The sequence below is a fragment of the Sparus aurata genome, chromosome 4 (genome assembly GCF_900880675.1).
Source record: "Sparus aurata chromosome 4, fSpaAur1.1, whole genome shotgun sequence".
Classification (NCBI taxonomy): Eukaryota; Metazoa; Chordata; class Actinopteri; order Spariformes; family Sparidae; genus Sparus; species Sparus aurata.
The window spans coordinates 1,304,049-1,321,200 of NC_044190.1; the positions used below are offsets into that span (position 1 = coordinate 1,304,049).

Below are 17,152 nucleotides of genomic sequence, written 5' to 3' on the forward strand. Positions count from 1 at the left end.
CCTAAGGTTTCCTCTATCTTTTCCCTCTGCTAAAAGTTTTTTTTTTTTTTTTTTTTTTTTTTTTTTACTGTGATTTTGGGCGATTTAAATACATTCGATTAGACATGATTTATAAATAACATCTTTACAAATCAACTTGTTTTTCTACATTGTTTTTATTTATTTATTTTATTTTATAAATTTTAAAACAAACCTTTACCTGACTTTCCATCAGCACTGGGGGAGATAATGGCTGATTTTCATGTTTGAATGAGCTCATCCTTTAAAGGATCACACAGGAACTGCTTCCAATGCGGACAGCCTGGTCTAAATAATCAGTCAAATAACAGAAAACGAATCTTCAAATATCTATAATAAACCTAAATGTGTAAACCGTGTTTCAAGCATAAAAATAAAAAATATGACCAAGTTCCATCTTCTCAGATTTGCTATTTTCTCTTACTGTTCTAACATCTTAAACTGAAGATTATTAACTTTTAGAGTGTCTGACATTCATCAGACATTTGAAGATGGTAACCTGGACTTGAGGAAACTATGATGAGGCACTTTATACTATAGTGAAACTGATAACTACGGTCAATGAATAGTGTCGAATGGAATTAAAATACTTTAAGGTATTTTAGTTCATGCCACGGTTTATATCTCACTCATCTAATATCAAATGAATAATCATCATTACAGAAAATGGGAATTTCTGTTATTTTCACATGCTTTTGATGAAAAATAAACGCTTCTGGGTGTTTTTTCTTCTGATTAAAGATACCTCATTGCTTTGTACAGCGGCCGGAGCTCTCCTCCCGGTGCCATAGTCGTTTCAAGTGGGAGGTTTTTCCCAAGCCAACCAATCAGCATACAGCTCTGTGTTGGAAACAGAATGTGATTGGCTCAAAGCAGTAGGTTGTTGTCATATCGATAGTCGATTGGTCAGACGGATTGTCTAAACGTTCGGGACCCGCCCCGTTTCTGTCTCCAGAAGGACGACGTTTTCCATCCAGAGCAAAGGAGAAAAAAAGCAGAAAGAGAACAACCACCGGACAGAGGTCTGGCAGGAAAAAGGGGGAACCCTCATTTACATCGCCGGGAGAAAAGCACATATTTCAAGAGGAGATAGGCGCGGTGTTCAGCGGTGCTTCCTTTACGGTACGTTCTCCTCTGCTTTTGTTATAATAGTAGTGGCTAATAGTTTGACTGACTCCTCTGCTTTTACACACACTAGTGTCAAATGACACCGAAATCAAAATCGTGAGCGTCTTTTTATTTTCCCATGTATACTGGCTTTTCAGGAAGGCCTACTAATGATCAAGTGAGAGAGCTATAGTCTACTGTGAAGGTTAGCTCTATCCATGATGTCGCCCGGTACTTACATTGTTTCCACAGTATAGAAAAAATGTACTTTTGGCTGTTGAAGCCACAGTGGAGTTCACACAGTGGGGCTTCATCATTTTGCTCATTGACTTTTTGAAATGCCTGACTCTTGTTTCAAGAACCTGCAGTGCAAGTTCTACAGAGAATTCTGTAGCTGAGGTTCCCAAAGTGTGGAACTCCAGTTGGCCCCTTCAGAAAAAAAAAAAAAAAAAGATCATATGAATAAACCAGTTTTGCATAAACTCTCATCATCAGCAACTGTGACCAGAATGTCATCCATGAATGATGCTTTGTGACCCGGCAAAATGTGACACAAGGATTGATTCCCACTTTGTTGAGAGAAGCTCACTAGAAAAAAATGAAAATGTCATTTTTAATTCATGTCAATATGCTGAGATGTAGTTGTCTTGGTTGTGGTGGTCTGGGATCAGCTTGATGTGAATTGTATCTTGGAGGGAAGCTGGCTTTGCCCCAGTTTATGCCGCCAAGTGCACTCAAGTCAGAGCTACAGAACTAGTTAAAAAAAAAAAAAGATTTTATAGCTTTCTCCAAAGCTGTAATTCTGTTTATTTATTTATGCCCGCTCTGTTGGACGTGTGCCAAAACTGAAATGATATACCACCAGTGAAACTTCTCCATATGATATGATGTGTGCATGTTTTTCTCCTATTGCACAAAACAGTGACATCCTGTGTTTTTTCAGAGGTTATCATGAATGTTAAAATGTCCTTCAAATGGAGGCTCAGCTCTGTGACCTGAAGGAAGTGGTAATATGTTGGTGGCACAAAGTGGAATAGTAGTAGTAGTGGTGTCAACTACAATTTTGTTTTTCCGAACAGAAATGTGTCAGAAACACAATATTGAAAGTCGACATAAAATGTCTGATTAGATTCACAAACCTCTTGATGGTTGTTGATTTCGGTGAAATTTTCTACCAATTGTAGTCTATTTATTCATATCGAGTATTAGAAAATGAATCTTGCAATGTTGGGTTCTGATAGCTGGTTCAGTTTCTGATCTGGGTCCCCATCTGTTGAACACATGGACTTGGACTTTGATGTATAAAATTAAGCAGCCTAGTTAGGCTGTTATCTCAGTGTTTCAGAAGGACTCAATAGCCCTTTTTAGATAGAAAAGGTGGCACATTTGCTCAAAGGTAAGGACGGCAATGTGCCGGCCTGTCTTTCTAAAACGGAGGAGTAATATTCCTCCTTTTCCAAAAGCCGCCTCTGAGGTAGGCGTAAACATGTGACGTGACGTGAAGCTCGAAGTCAGGCTGTGAACCGTGACAATGAATTTGTCTTCAAAATAAGAGCTTTACATTGCACCCCATTGGAGTTTAGAAGTGGGTTCTTAGCAGGGGGCTTTTTATTTGAAAGTAGCGACTAGTGTTGCACGGTAAACCGATACTAGAAAGGTAACGCAGTACCCAGCCGTTAAAGGGATAGTTCGGGTTTTATGAAGTGGGGTCATATAAAGTACATATCTACAGTTGATCTATTCCCTACCATAATCACCGATCAGCGCAGCCTCAGTTTGGAGAAGTAGAGAGCCGCTCCAGCCCAGACGCTCAGCTTTGTACTGCAGTGAACGGAGTCCAGCAAAAAAGCGAAATTAACCACCTAAAACGAGGCTCACCTAAAATTTTTTACATCAGTTCAAGTGTACGTTGTACAGGTAAAATTCACAGCGCTTTACATCACCGTCAGACAGCGCTTTCTTTTGGCACTACATTTTCTCAACCGCAGAAACCCCCTAATCCCTACGCATGACAGTGAATGCGGAGGGATACGGAGAGTTAAGTTTCGTTTTTATCGAAAGTAAGCCTCTCGTCCAGCAGCTGGGCCTCGCGTTGTATTCCGCCGCTCGCAGATCAGCTGTTGCCCAGTTACGCTAGTGCGTAGGGATACGGAGGTTCTGTGGTTGAGAAAATGTAGTGCCAAAAGAAAGCGCGGTCTGACGGCGATGTAAAGTGCTGTGAATTTTACCTATACAACGTACACTTGAACTGATGTAAAAAAAAATTACGTGAGCCTTGTTTTAGGTGGTTAATTTCGCTTTTTTGCTGGACCCCGTTCACTGCAGTACAAAGCTGAGCATCTGGGCTGGAGCAGCTCTCTACTTCTCCAAACTGAGTCTGTGCTGATTGATGATTACGGTAGGGAACAGATCGACTATAGATATGTACTTTATATGACCCCACTTCAAAAAACCCGAACTATCCCTTAAAGAACAATACTCAGTGTTTCCCCTACCATTCTGGCCGCCCCGCCAATGCGGGCCCCCGCCCCCCTTGAAAAACGTGAAAATCTAGGCGCCATTACATTTTTGCTATTTACGTTTTACACTTTTTATTCAAATAAGCAGTGATGTTGCTAGGTACGCGTCCTGCGTCCCTGGCGCATTAAAATCTGAAAGGACGCATTAAACTCACTATCCATGCGTCCCGGGGACACACCTAATTTTTCCCATGAAAAACGATACATTGTTAACATTAAACAACACGTGTTTAATCACAGTAACTGGCAAAAGAAACCTTGTTGTTAGCAGACCGGACAAGCGCTGTTTCAACCCTCTGCGCATCTACTCGGTGCAGACGTGATCCCCTGTGCAAAGTATCGCGACATGCTAATTTAGCCGCTACCAAAAGAACTAGCCCGTCACCGCTGATTTCATTTCAACCAGGGGCGTCGCACCTGTGGGGGATGTTTGTGTTTTAACACCCACACTTTTCGGTGAGAGGGTTCAACACCCACACTTTTTCTGCAGTTTTGCACAAACGCCTTACTGCGGCCGGAGTCGTCGGCCGCTCTATGTCTGCTCTTGCTGCAGCTGCCTCCTCTCCCCCGCCCTCTCCTGTTGCTGCTTCAAACATGACACCGGCTTTGGGACTGCTCATGCTGATGAGGCGGGATCTACTGTAAAATACCAAATAATAGCCGGGCTTGTATTTGTCTCAACCACTTAACAGACCAGGCGTTTATTTAGGACAGGCGTTTAATTCCCTCCTCACAAAAATCCGGGATGAAAATGTCACAAACTTCACCAGCTTCGCAACCAGAAACAATGTCTGTACCGTTCTCTAATGATTATAAACTTTGATTACTCCTGATACGTTCAGTATACAGGTCAACACCAAACCACATGATGTGTTTTATAATGTTTTTATGTGTTTACAGCTGCTAATGTATGTAACGCTGTTACTGTGATGACATATGACAGTTAAATATTTAATCTGTCTATAATAACCACATCCTGACATGTAACTGTGATTTTTGATAATCTAAGTACTAATAATAACAGTCATGACAAAAACTTGACTGCAGATCACGATAAGAAGCTGCAACTGGCAGTGAGCAGCTCTCTTTTCTGTTAGCAGTGAAGTGACATAGTCCATGACAGAACATTATAAAATAAGATAATGTATAAAATAACATTTAATGGTAAAAAAAAGTACAGTTGCAGTAGGCTTCTATTATAAATATTATATTATAATTAAACAAATCAAGACCGATGTCACATTTACATGTCAGGGTGTGGTTATTATAGACACAGATTTAATATTTAAGTGTCATTTATCATCAACCCCCAACCCAAAATTGTTTTAAAAAAACACCACCACCACCACCACCGCATCCATCCCCCGCACTTTTGAAAAGCTTGCTACACCTCTGATTTCAACAATTAAAAATACGTACTTCATAATAAATAAACCCACGTCTCCACTGCTCGATGCTGTGCTCATTCGTGTCGATTATGTTTTAACGTTTAGGGGACGTGCTGTAATGATATAAATAAAACATAATCCGGTGGTGGTGATGAAAACTACATTGAATGGCAGCCGCCATTTTGTTATGCCCAAATGGCGTCTGCGCATACATCGCGCTTCCAACAAGATCCTGTTTTTTCTCGAGTAAGCAGGAAAAGGAGAACGCAAAAATGCCACCAAAGAAAAAGATCAAACCTATTGCAGGTCAGCAGACTATTTGAATTTTAGTAATTTATTTTGCTGCTATTTATGTTGCTACAAAAATGCTGTTTGATTTGAATGTCATATGCCATGCCACTGTGACAGTTGTTTTGCAATAAACTTTTCAGATTTGGAATTTTATTTGTTTAATTTCAGATGAATTTTGAACATACATGAATATATCCACTTATTATAACCATATCATACCACCATCAAAGGAGTTTAACACTTAATAAAATTTAAGAAATAGAATAATATGAGAAAGAAATACATTTTTTTAACTGGGAAGTCGGGACCCATTGAATTTCCCAGGGACCCACTCAACTCACCACCTGTGGGTCCCGGGGACTCACTACATTGAAAAACAACAACAAACAATCAACATCACTGAATAAGCTAACGTAGCTGCCACAGATGTTTATTTTCGTCTATGAGACCTACATTTATCTTCCGAAATGAAGCTATCCAGCCTGTGTTTAATCTCCAAAAAGCTGCAGGTAAATTAATCGGCTCGTGTTCTTCTACCGGTATGACGGTGAAGTTTTGACCGCAGATCACCTCAGCAGACCCGGGCTGGACTGCTCAGGTGCTCCGCTACAGGTGCGGCTGGTCAGGACTTCTCCCACCACGTCGGAGCAAATGTGCAAACAAGCGTTATTTGGATAAACTGATGGCACAACGGGGAACTAAAGGCTACTTTCTCACATGAAAAAGCTTTTGAACCTGATGTTACCGGCGCTATAGCGGAATTTAAAACAGAGTTACGGCGGTTTCAAGTTAGCCATAGCGAGGGGAGATTCGCTTCCTGTTTATAAAATAAAAGCGCAAATTCTATCCTTATGGTTTTCTTTAATTAAAGGACAACGGGTGTTTTATTTTTGTGAAAATTACCAGAAGTGCGTTACTTACTACGGCTGGCTTGGGTACCGCCAAATTAATCGGAACAAAACTTTAAACAGCTGTTATTATTATGTTATGTAAGCCAGCTTGTATGATCCTGCAAGATAGCAAGTCACCTGGCCTTGTATTGGTTTGAGGAGTCGCTGAATGTAAATTTTCAGGAAATGTCCTGCTCTCCAGGCGTCTCTCCTGCCACCTCCATCCGAGGTCCAGCACGCTTCTGCATTTAAAGGGAGTGAGTGATTAGTAATTGGGTGCCAGCTCTGTCAATCACTCACCTGGCTCTGCTCTCCTGAGCGCTGTCCGCCTCTCTCTCTCCCTCCGGCAGCTGTGCTCCGACCACGCTCACCTCCACATATCTCCACCGCCCGACTTAGGCCGGGGAGACATCCGGCCGAACCTACTCCCCCCCTCCCCCTGGGAGCGAGAGAGGAAATCCGCCACAGCCATCTGCGCCCCCGGTTTATGGAGCACTTGAAATTTAAAGGGCTGTAAGGCCAGATACCAGCGGGTGATACTGCCGTTGGTTCCTTCATGCGATGGAGCCACTGGAGGGGAGCGTGGTCCGAGCAGAGGACGAACGGCCGCCCCAGCAGGTAATACCGCAGAGCGCCGATTGCCCACCGGATAGCCAAGCACTCCTTCTCGATGGTGCTGTACTGAGACTCCCTCTCGGACAGCTTCTGGCTGATGTACAGCACCGGGCGGTCGACCCCCGCACCTGCTGAGACAACACCACCCCAGCCCCCTGTTCAAGGCATCGGTCTGCAGGAGGAAAGGGAGAGAGAAGTTAGGTGTGTGGAGGAGAGGCTCCCCGCAGAGGGCTTGTATAACCCTCTCAAATGCCAGCTGGCACTGCTCCGTCCACTGGACCGGATCTGAGGCACCCTTTCGGGTGAGGTCAGTCATGGGGCTGGTCAGGTCCGCAGAATGTGGAATGAACAGCCAGTAGTAGCTGGCCAGCCCCAAGAACCGTCTCACCTCTTTTTTCGTCTTGGGTCTCGGGCAGGCCGCAATTGCAGCGGTCTTATCTACCTGGGGACGCACCTGCCCGCCGCCCAAGTGGTAACCCAGATACCGTACCTCCCCCTGTCCAACCGCACACTTCTTTGGGTTGGCCGTGAGCCCCGCCCCCCGCAGAGACTTGAGCACCTGCTGCATATGCTCAGCCCAGCTTGCCACTGTGGATGATCACATCATCCAAGTAGGCGACTACATATGCAGCATGCGTGCGCAGCACCCAGTCCATGAGGCGTTGAAATGTGGCTGGGGCACCAAATAACCCAAACAGCAGCGTAATGAATTGGTACAAACCGTATGGGTTGGAGAAAGCCGTCTTGTCCTTAGACCCTGGAGACAAGGGAATCTGCCAGTAGCCCTTGGTCAAATCCAGTGTCATGAAAAAGCGAGCCGTGCCCAGCTGATCCAGGAGCTCATTGACCAGGGGCACCGGGTAGGCGTCAAATTGTGACACGTCATTCACCTTGCGATAGTCCACACAGAACCGGACAGTCCCATCCTTCTTGGCCACCAGAACTATGGGGCTACACCAGGCACTGTGGGACTCTTCTATTACCCTCATCTCCAGCATAGCCGCTAATTCCTCCCGAACCACTTTACGCTTGTGTTCTGGTAACCGATAGGGTCGTGAACGCACCGCCACCGCCGGGCGCGTCTCAATATGGTGCTGTATGAAGTCCGTGTGTCCTGGCAAGGGGGAGAACACATCAGCATAATGCTGCTGCAACCTGGCAAAATCTGCTCCTTGGCACGGTGTGAAATGGTCACCACAGAGAAGTGAGGCGGAATTGGAGGATTTTGGCATCTTAGGCCCCAGCTCATCTCTCTCTGTCACCGCTGTCACCAGGGAAACAGGCTCCGCCTCTCTCTCCAGGCTTTGAGGAGGTTGAGGTGGTAAATCTGTGTTGCCCCTCCCCTGTCAGAACGCTCAACCTCATAGTCAACGTCGCCCACTCGTCGTGTGACCACGAAGGGTCCTTGCCACCTGGCGAGTAATTTGGAGCTGGATGACGGGAGTAATACAAGCACTTTATATATGAGGAACCCCCTGCAGGTCGAGATAAGCGGCCGCAGCGGCTGGAACCTGCGATGGGGAGGAAGCATAGGGGGGATTAGAGCGGGGTGCGGGGGATGGCTGGGTGAATGTGGGGCGTGGGCCCGGGGCCGCGGGCAGCGGAATGGCTGACCCTCCAGTGGCTGGCTCTTGCCGTGGACCGCGAGGTGATCCTCTGCTAGGGTGACTGCGGCCGCCAGGTCCGGCCGTCGGTGGCACCGCATCAACTCTGATGTCCCCATCGGTAGCCCCTCAATAAACTGCTCCAGCACGATCTTCTCCAGCATCTGCCCCTCTGAAGCAGCCTCCCCCGGCTGCAGCCACCTGGTTGCTGCGTCCCTCAGCTTCTGGGCAAACATGAAGGGACAGCCGGGCGGCCCCCAGCCGGATGGTCCGGAACCGACGGCGGTGATCCTCCAGCGAGAAGCCCAGCCGGTCCAGGACGGCTTTCCTCACGGCCTGGAACCTCCCCCGAGCGGAGGCCGGTAGGCAGAGGGCTGCCGTCTGGGCCTCCCCCGACAGCAGAGGAAGCAGCCGCACGTTCCACTCCGCCGCAGGCCAGCCGCACGTTCCACTCCACCGCTGGCCAGCCGCACGCCTCCGCCGTCGACTCGAACCTATCGAGGAAGCTCTGGGGGTCGTCCTCTGCCGTCAGCTTGTGCAGCACGACCCCCGAGAGGGCGCAAGGAGGGGAAGATGGTGCCTCTGCGTCCGCTTGGGTCAGCAGCGACTGCAGCAGCCGGGTCTGCACCTCCGTTTGTGCACGGAGCGCCTCCAATTGCTGCCTGTTCAGCGCCGCCTGCTCTTGGTGCATGGCAGCAATCTCCCCCAGCATCTGGCCCAGTGTCGTTACTGGCTGGGGGTGCTGTGGCTCTGTCATGTCTGTGCGCTGGCCCGCTGAGACAAGTTGGGCGCCAATGTAGCCCTTTCCAGGCTACCGTGAGTTCACTCGTATGAACCACTGACACAGTATTGGGGTTTTCAAGCCTCTTTTATTTACTTAACCCAGTCAGAGCGAGAATGCGTAGGTCCGGGAGTCTCATGCGTCTCGGACCGCTTCTCCTTTCTCCCGTCCTGCTCTCCGGGTGTCTCTCCTGTCACCTCCATCTGTGGTCCAGCACGATACAGCATTTAAAGGGAGCACTGAGCTTTTAATGAAAAATCAGGTTATTTAATAATCTCTGAGAGCAAACAAGACAAATGAACAAAACAAGAAGACACTTGTCTTCTTGGATACAGATACAGAAGCTATAAAGCTCAGCAGCTTTTACAAAAATATATATATCTATCTATAAATACATGGAACCTCTGTCTGTCTGTGTGTGTGTGTGTGTATGTGTGTGTTCCTCAAATATCTCTGCAGATCAGGATCAGACTGACCTGAGAGTTTCAACATGGCTGCTGCGTGGTTCAATGGTGTGATATTTTGCATTTGTTTGGACTGCAATGATACCGTTAATAAATTATTTCATAAATGCTTTACAAATTCCACGAGCCACTACAGTCACGTGCGCACCAGAGCCAATCACTGCACACCGTGGCCACCCGTGACCCCCCCCCACCTTAAGAAACCAGCAGATTTATACCTGCAGCGGCGCGAGCTGGACCGGGATTTTGCCAGTGGTTTGGTCCCGTTCTGTTCTGTTCTGTGCATCTAAACTGACTGTTGTGGATTAATGAGATTAAACGAGTCCGGACCGAGTCTGTTCGGGTCTGAGGAGATCCGGAGACGCACGGACAACAAAGTGGAATCGGAATATGTGGATGTTCGTGTGTAGCTAGCCGCTAGCTAGCAGCTAGCCGCTAGCTACTCGGCCCACCTCCCGAGGCGACGGACCGGAAGCATCGGCACGTCCAAAACCAGACCTAGGGTAAATAATGTCCGCCATGCTTTTTCGCGAACATCGCCGTCACGTTTGCTTTGTTTCTGGTGCAGGAAAGTGTCCAAGCAGCAAGTTTGGTTGTTGAGGAACAGGAAGTTGTGGGAGGGACCTAGGCGGATGATTGACATGCAACGACGGTCGGTGTGTGTGAGAGTTGAGAGATTTGTGACATTTAGCGTGTTTGGAGTGTGTAGTTAGTGTTTTATGTAGTGTTTGGTGTAGTGTGTTTAGTGAGTAGTGGAGTCGTTTTTTTGTTTAACCCTCTGGGGTCTGGGGTATAATTGGCCGTTTTTGACCATTTTTGATTTTACCATTATATTTCACCTTAAAAACAATTTACCTTGCCTTGTTTGGTGTCATTATTTTCACCACAACCTCACATGTGTGACTGTACAGTTATTTTTTCATTTTGACATACTGTATTAACACAATGGACCTAAATTCACAAAAAAACATAAAATCCGAGTAGGAAAAAGTTAGTTTTTTTACTGTGAAAACCACAAATATGCTCAACGAACCATTTTTATTACTTATAATGCAAATATAAATTGTTGTTTGCTAAATCTGTGCATAAGTTTTTGAAATTTACAAAGTTATATGTAACTATTTACATTTAAATGCAGGCAACGCCCCAGGCTCAGGTCTGCCTGAGCTCCTCCAGCTCAATGAAAAGCTGCACTGCCTGCTCCACATTCGGCACTCTCCTTGTTGTTTTGACTCATTAAACACAAAAACGACTCCACTACACACTAAACACACAACATAACACACTAACTATGTACTCCAAACACGCTAAATGTCACAAATCTCCCAACTCTCAAAACTCGCGATCTCTGTCGCTGCCTCTCTGACCGGCACTGCTGCTTTCACTTTTCCGCCCCGTCCCTTCCAAATCTTCCCCCCCACCCTCAGCAACCAAATCACGTGATTTGCCATGTAATTTTGTGATTGGCTGGTGTGGTGCCTTTTTCCACCAATAGGAACATGTTTTTTTAGCTTGCACTTCCTGCTTGCGGACACGTCCGTGAGGAAAGCCCGATCTCTTTTCCGTCTCTTCCTGCACCAAACGCGCAGCAAACGTGACAGCAACGTTAGCGAAAAAGTGTGGCGTACATAATACATCGTAACTCCGGTTTTACTTGGCCTATCAACACGATTTAAAAACTGGCATATAGTTTGAAGGTTGCTCTAACACATAGAGTCGGAACGGGGACTGACAGAGTCTCCGTCTCGCTGCTACGTCATCTGAAATTAGTCACGTGATTTTGACGCGCCGGCGCGTCAATCGACCTCAGAGGGTTAATGAGGAGAAGCTGAATGTGGAGCAGGCAGTGCAGCTCTTCATTCAGCTGGAAGGAGCACAGGCAGACCTGAGCATTGCCTGCATTTAAATGTAAATAGTTACATATAACTTTGTAAATTTTTTAAATGTATGCACACATTTAGATAAACAACAATTTATATTTGCATTATAAGTGGAAAAAAAAAATGGATTGTTAAACATATTTGTGGTTAAAAAAAATCTAACTTTTTCTACTCGGATTTCATGTTTTTTTTGTGATTTTATGTGCATTGTATTAATACAGTATGTCAAAATAACTGTACAGTCACACATGTGAGGTTGTGCTGAAAATAATGACACCAAGTAAATAGCTTTTAAGATGAAATATAATGGCAAAATCAAAAATAGTCAAAAACAGCCAATTATACCCTGGAATATCAGATTTCACAACAAACCTAAATATCCCTGACGCCCCACCTTCAAACACAGCCTCATTTGGCCATCCATGAAAAAGCTCCTTAACCTCCCACTTTATTATAGGAATACACTTTTCTTACGGGCACTGCACTAGTAATAAAAATAAATAAATAATTTTAAGTTCCACATTCTGTCATCTAAAATTCATGCCATTACTTTTGATGATGTTTTAGTTTTACACCGTGGTATCGTTTCAGTATTGGTATCGAGATATTTTAGGCAGGTATCATACCGAAGTCATTATTTTGGACCGTTCTTAGCTTGCCGACACAACAACAAGCTACCCCAACCAAACAGCTACAGAGACCGAGGAGACGCTAGCATCTCCTGGATCTCAACGGCTGACCAGTTGCTCATCTTAAAGGGATATTCCGGTGTAATTTTAATCCATGGTCTAACACACTATGAAACTGTGTTAGACTCCCTCTCCAGAGATAAAGTTTGCAGACCGCTAGCTTACGTAGTTTTAGCATCCTCAGAAATGACCGCGCGACAACATTACATTGCAGTAAATGGGTCCAAATATAAAACCGCCATCAAAAAGCCACAAATAATGCTCAGAACAGCACCAAACTTCAGCAATATTAGAAATAGGGTTCCATCACATATTTCGAGGCATCAAACATTTGATATCATTGCTGTATTTGTCGGAAAGATAAACAAAACTCACCACCCGAGAAGCCTTCCTTGTTGTGGGGAAGCCCTGTGAGTCGATTACCAAGTGCAGTAGAGTCCCGCAGTAATGATCATCATTGAGCTGCGGAACTCTACTGCACTCGGTAATCGACTCACGGGGCTTCCCCACAACGAGCCTGCAGCTGGAGAGGTGAGTTTAATTTATCTTTTCCGACAAATCCGGCAATGATATCAAATGTTTGATGCCTCGCAATATGTGCTGGGACCCTGTTTGTAATGTTGCTGAAGTTTGGTGCTGTTCTGAGCATTATTTGTGGCTTTTTGATGGCGGTTTTATATTTGGACCCATTTACTGCAATGTAATGTTGTGGTGCGGTCGTTTCTGAAGATGCTTAAACTACGTTAGCTAGCGGTCTGCAAACTTTATCTCTCGAGAGGGAGTCTAACACAGTTTCATGGTGTGTTAGACCATGGATTAAATTTACACCGGAATATCCCTTTAATGTCCGCGGATGAAATCATGGACTGACTGCTGTGATCAGCTGTTTCTTGGTTTTAAAACTCCCCGGCTGTGGGTCGCACAACAGTGCAGGTCATTGACACCTCTGCCCACCTCACGCAGAGGCCGGCACATTGCCGCCTCGTTTTTAGATAGCAGGCGAGGCAGAAATAAGTTTACCCTCCGAGGCGGAAAATCGATGGACCAAAACAGACCCCCAATTTGCTGGCCTCATTCTAATAACCGAGCAGCCAAAAGGTCGGACAAATTGGCGGCTTGGTGCCCTGTCTAAAAATGGCTAATGTTTCAGAAGGATGTCAATGAACAGTTTGGATACATGAATTGAGCTGCTAGTAAAATCTGTCGCATTCTTGGCAGTGGATTACAGATCTCTGAGTTTTCATTACAACTTCAGTTATTTGCAAATGTTGAAAGCTCAACATTTAGTGCCTTTGATAAAGAGTTAAAAAGGACACAGATTTCATCTCAAACATCAGAATAACTTTGTATTGGTACAGTAATCTAAGCATGAAATCAGTGCTATATTAAAAAATGTGCAACGATAACCATTACTTGATTAACCAAAATGTCAACTGGCAGAAAATTGTTCGGAAACTATTTGTATAATGAATTAGTTGCCATTAATCAAGCCAAAATATCAAACATTTCCATTTCCCAGTTTCACATAATGACCACTGCTTCTATACTGCTTTCCTTCTTATTGAATGTCTTTGGATTTTGGATAAACCAAGCCTTACTAATGGCTTATTGGATGTTATAGGCACTTAACACGATTTTCTACATTTTACAGACAGAATGTCTAGTCTGTATCAAGTACTGTTGCATCGTGACCTTGGGCCACATGTTGCAATAGCATCATGACGTGAGTTACTCTGATTTCCATCACAGTAACTCACGTGTGTGTACACACACATGCACACACATATATATATATAGACTTCAGAAGATTTAATCCCAAAAAAGATGAGATGTTTGTGCTGCCCAGACTCCAGAGAAAAGCGTTTGTTTGCAGTTTATTTGGTGAAATAATGTGGGTGGTCTATGGCCTGACGAGTTAGAGTAGATTAAGACTGTTGCTCATCTAAACTGTGGTGAGTTTCAGAAAAAGTTCCTAAACCCCAGCAGCCAGCAAACTAACAATCTTTGCTGTAGAGCTTATGTACGCAATATTTGCAGTGACTGCAAAAAAGACTGGCACTTTAGTTAACCTGCTTCCTGGGTGATCTGATGTTTGCAGACAGAGCAGTTGCTGAAATAATCCAATATCATCCCAATCCTTTCTGTTTTTGAAGTGGTTGCATTTGCCTATGACCACTTTTAAAGAGTCAATGGATCATTTGCAAACCACACAGAAGGGTGAAAAATAATCTCAGCCTCCGGAAGAACAAAACAAACAGAAATTGATCTGGAGTCAGGAGGCTCAGGAACAGATGTTAAAGGGATAGTTCGGGTTTTTTGAAGTGGGGTCACATAAATAACATATCTATAGTCGGTCTGTTTCCTACAGTAATTGCTGAGCAGCGCAGCCTCAGTTTGGAGAAGCAGAGAGCCGCTCCAGCCCAGATGCTCAGCTTTGTACTGCAGTGAACGGAGTCCAGATGTAAAGAATTTTAACCACCTAAAACAAGGCCCACCTACAAAAATCTAAATCAGTTCAAGTGTACGTTATATAGAGACAATTCACACCGCTTTACATTGCCGTCAGACCGCCCTTTTTTTTTTGGCACTGAATTTTCTCAACGGTAGAACCGCCATATCCCTACGCATTAGTGCAACTGGGCCTTGCACTGTATTTCGCCGCTCGCAGATCACCTGTTTGGGTCACAGTTGGACCCTGGTGTAGGGATACGGATTTTTGAACTACTCACCGTTGGAGCTGGATCTCTGGTGTGCCGCCATCATGGCAGACAAAAAGTGTTGATCCCTGAGTGCGACCTAACAGGTAGGAGGTCCATCATTACTCTCCTGCCTGTTAGGTCGTACTCGGGTATCGACACTTTTTGTATGCCATGACAGTGGCGCGCCGAAGATCCAGCTCCAATGGAGGTGCTGCTGCTAATGTGAGTTGTCCAAAAACCTTCTTTTTAGTAAACTCTGCGTACACAAACAATGTTCTTAATGCTCAGGTTCATGTGTAGAGACCCTGGTGTTACTCACGCAAAGTTTCATGTTGTGTTGAGCCTTCTCAGTGTTTTAAAAATAGCGCTTTGATGCTAGTGAGCCAGTGCCCCATGCACTCCACTGAAAATTAGCTTGCCTGAAAACGAAACTACGGTAAATCTTAAAAGTGCCTCTTTCGTCGTAATTATGGTTTTACGCGAAGGTTTGACTCATATTCAATCACAAATAAAGCCTTGGTTGCTTTTTGGGGAGAGTTTCACTTTAACGCTATTCACAAAACAAAAATTCTATAATCGGATAAGTAAGTTCTATGATGGATGATGGATATATGGATGAGTTCAAGAGTCTCACAGCTTAAAGAAAGCTATTCTGTAGTCTGACGGCATGACAACTTAACCTTCTGTATGATGTTGACAAAAATCTACATGAAAATCTAAAACATCCAGGTACATGTTTTTAAATGAAAAAAGGGCACTTGACTACTCCTGACTACTGGGATGGGGTAGGAAAAACAAAATAAATACAGGAGATTCAGGCACCCCAATGATTGCTCTAAGTCTTTGAAGATTCAGCAGTGGTACAACAGTGTTAAAATACATTACATAGTAAGTAAAAAGTCCTTATTGAAAAAAGTAGAGTGTTATCAGCAGTTTGTAAGTATTCGTTAAATAGAATAGCCCCTGTGACTGATATTACAGATTAAAGAAATTGTACTATACTCCACAAACTGATTCAGCGGTGTGTAAGCAGCATTTTACTACGACGACGACGACAAATAAATGCGTGATGATTAATGCATACATCAAACTGCGAAAACAGCTGATCAGTCATGTGGGTTGAATGTTGTTGTGAGTTTATTTGGCAAATATGTTTCCATCAAACATTCTGCGCATTAACTGATTTGCAAAAGACACAAATCACCTCAAGCGGGCGTACAATTTAGAGGACGTTTTTTCAAATTTTGCCATTTCTACAAAATATCTAATGCAATATTGTTCAAAATGTTTTATTGAAACGCGGCTTGTGGCACTTTAATGGCATGGAACCATCATTAGAGTTATTAGTTACACATGTTCTTGTCCTGCTGTGTCAAAATGACTGCTGTTAAAAAGGTATGTACGCCCAAAATGTGGTTCCTACATTCATTGTGTTGACAGAAATTTAAAAATCTCACTTCTATTTCTTACTAAAGCAAATAAACCCTGTTGACTGCGTCTCCCCACTCATCCAAACCGGTGTGACTGTTTTAGCTTTTTTCACTGCAGCGTATTACTACAGCAAGTTGTTGCACCATACTCGTCTCGCTTATATTTGAGAGGAATCACATGTGAGCCCAGCTTCAGTCTGCAGAGCAATGAAGCCATGCCACCAATGCTGCACAGAGTAGTCTTTACTGTTTATTTAAATTTTTCAATTATATTTAACATGTTGTGTGTCAAACTCAACACTGTACTTCCCTGGGTTATTAGCAACACAACTGCCAAGTGTGAAGTAGATCAGATGAATGGTTCTCAGGATATGCAAGTAAAGGCCCCCACACACTCAAACCAACAGCCAACTGCCTTGTTGCCTCTTGTCTGACCCGTTCGGCAGAAAAGTTGCATTGAACACACCGCTTCGACGTGTTGCCAGCTCCACAATAGCATGTACGTTCTGCGTTTGTGCGAGATGAAATAAGCGGGTGGCGCTACATGAAAATAGGAAATGATGGAACGGAGTGCATAGAAAAACAAAGCGCACACAGTATTCTGCCCCTCCCACACACTGCGCTGATTCGTTAGCACACCGCCAATCAGAATGTTCATACAGCTAGCACACAACCAATCATTGAATCCAATGGCTCAGACGGCTGACGCAGTTGAACACACCAAACGTATTTGTTCCTGACCTCGTCTGAGTCTCCCCAAACGCTTCAGACGTCCAA

At 44.5% G+C, this 17,152-nt stretch overlaps 1 protein-coding gene across 3 annotated transcripts in view; it reads left to right on the top strand.

Annotated features, from left to right (window-relative positions):
• The first annotated feature begins 949 nt into the window (after positions 1–949).
• ccdc102a (coiled-coil domain containing 102A) overlaps positions 950–17,152 on the top strand; it is a 177,537-nt gene continuing 161,334 nt past the window's right edge. For all 3 annotated transcript variants that reach the window (XM_030414063.1, XM_030414062.1, XM_030414064.1), the window contains exon 1: positions 950–1,140. The gene's annotated coding sequence lies outside the window, so the exon portion shown is untranslated. The remainder of the gene's footprint in view (positions 1,141–17,152) is intronic.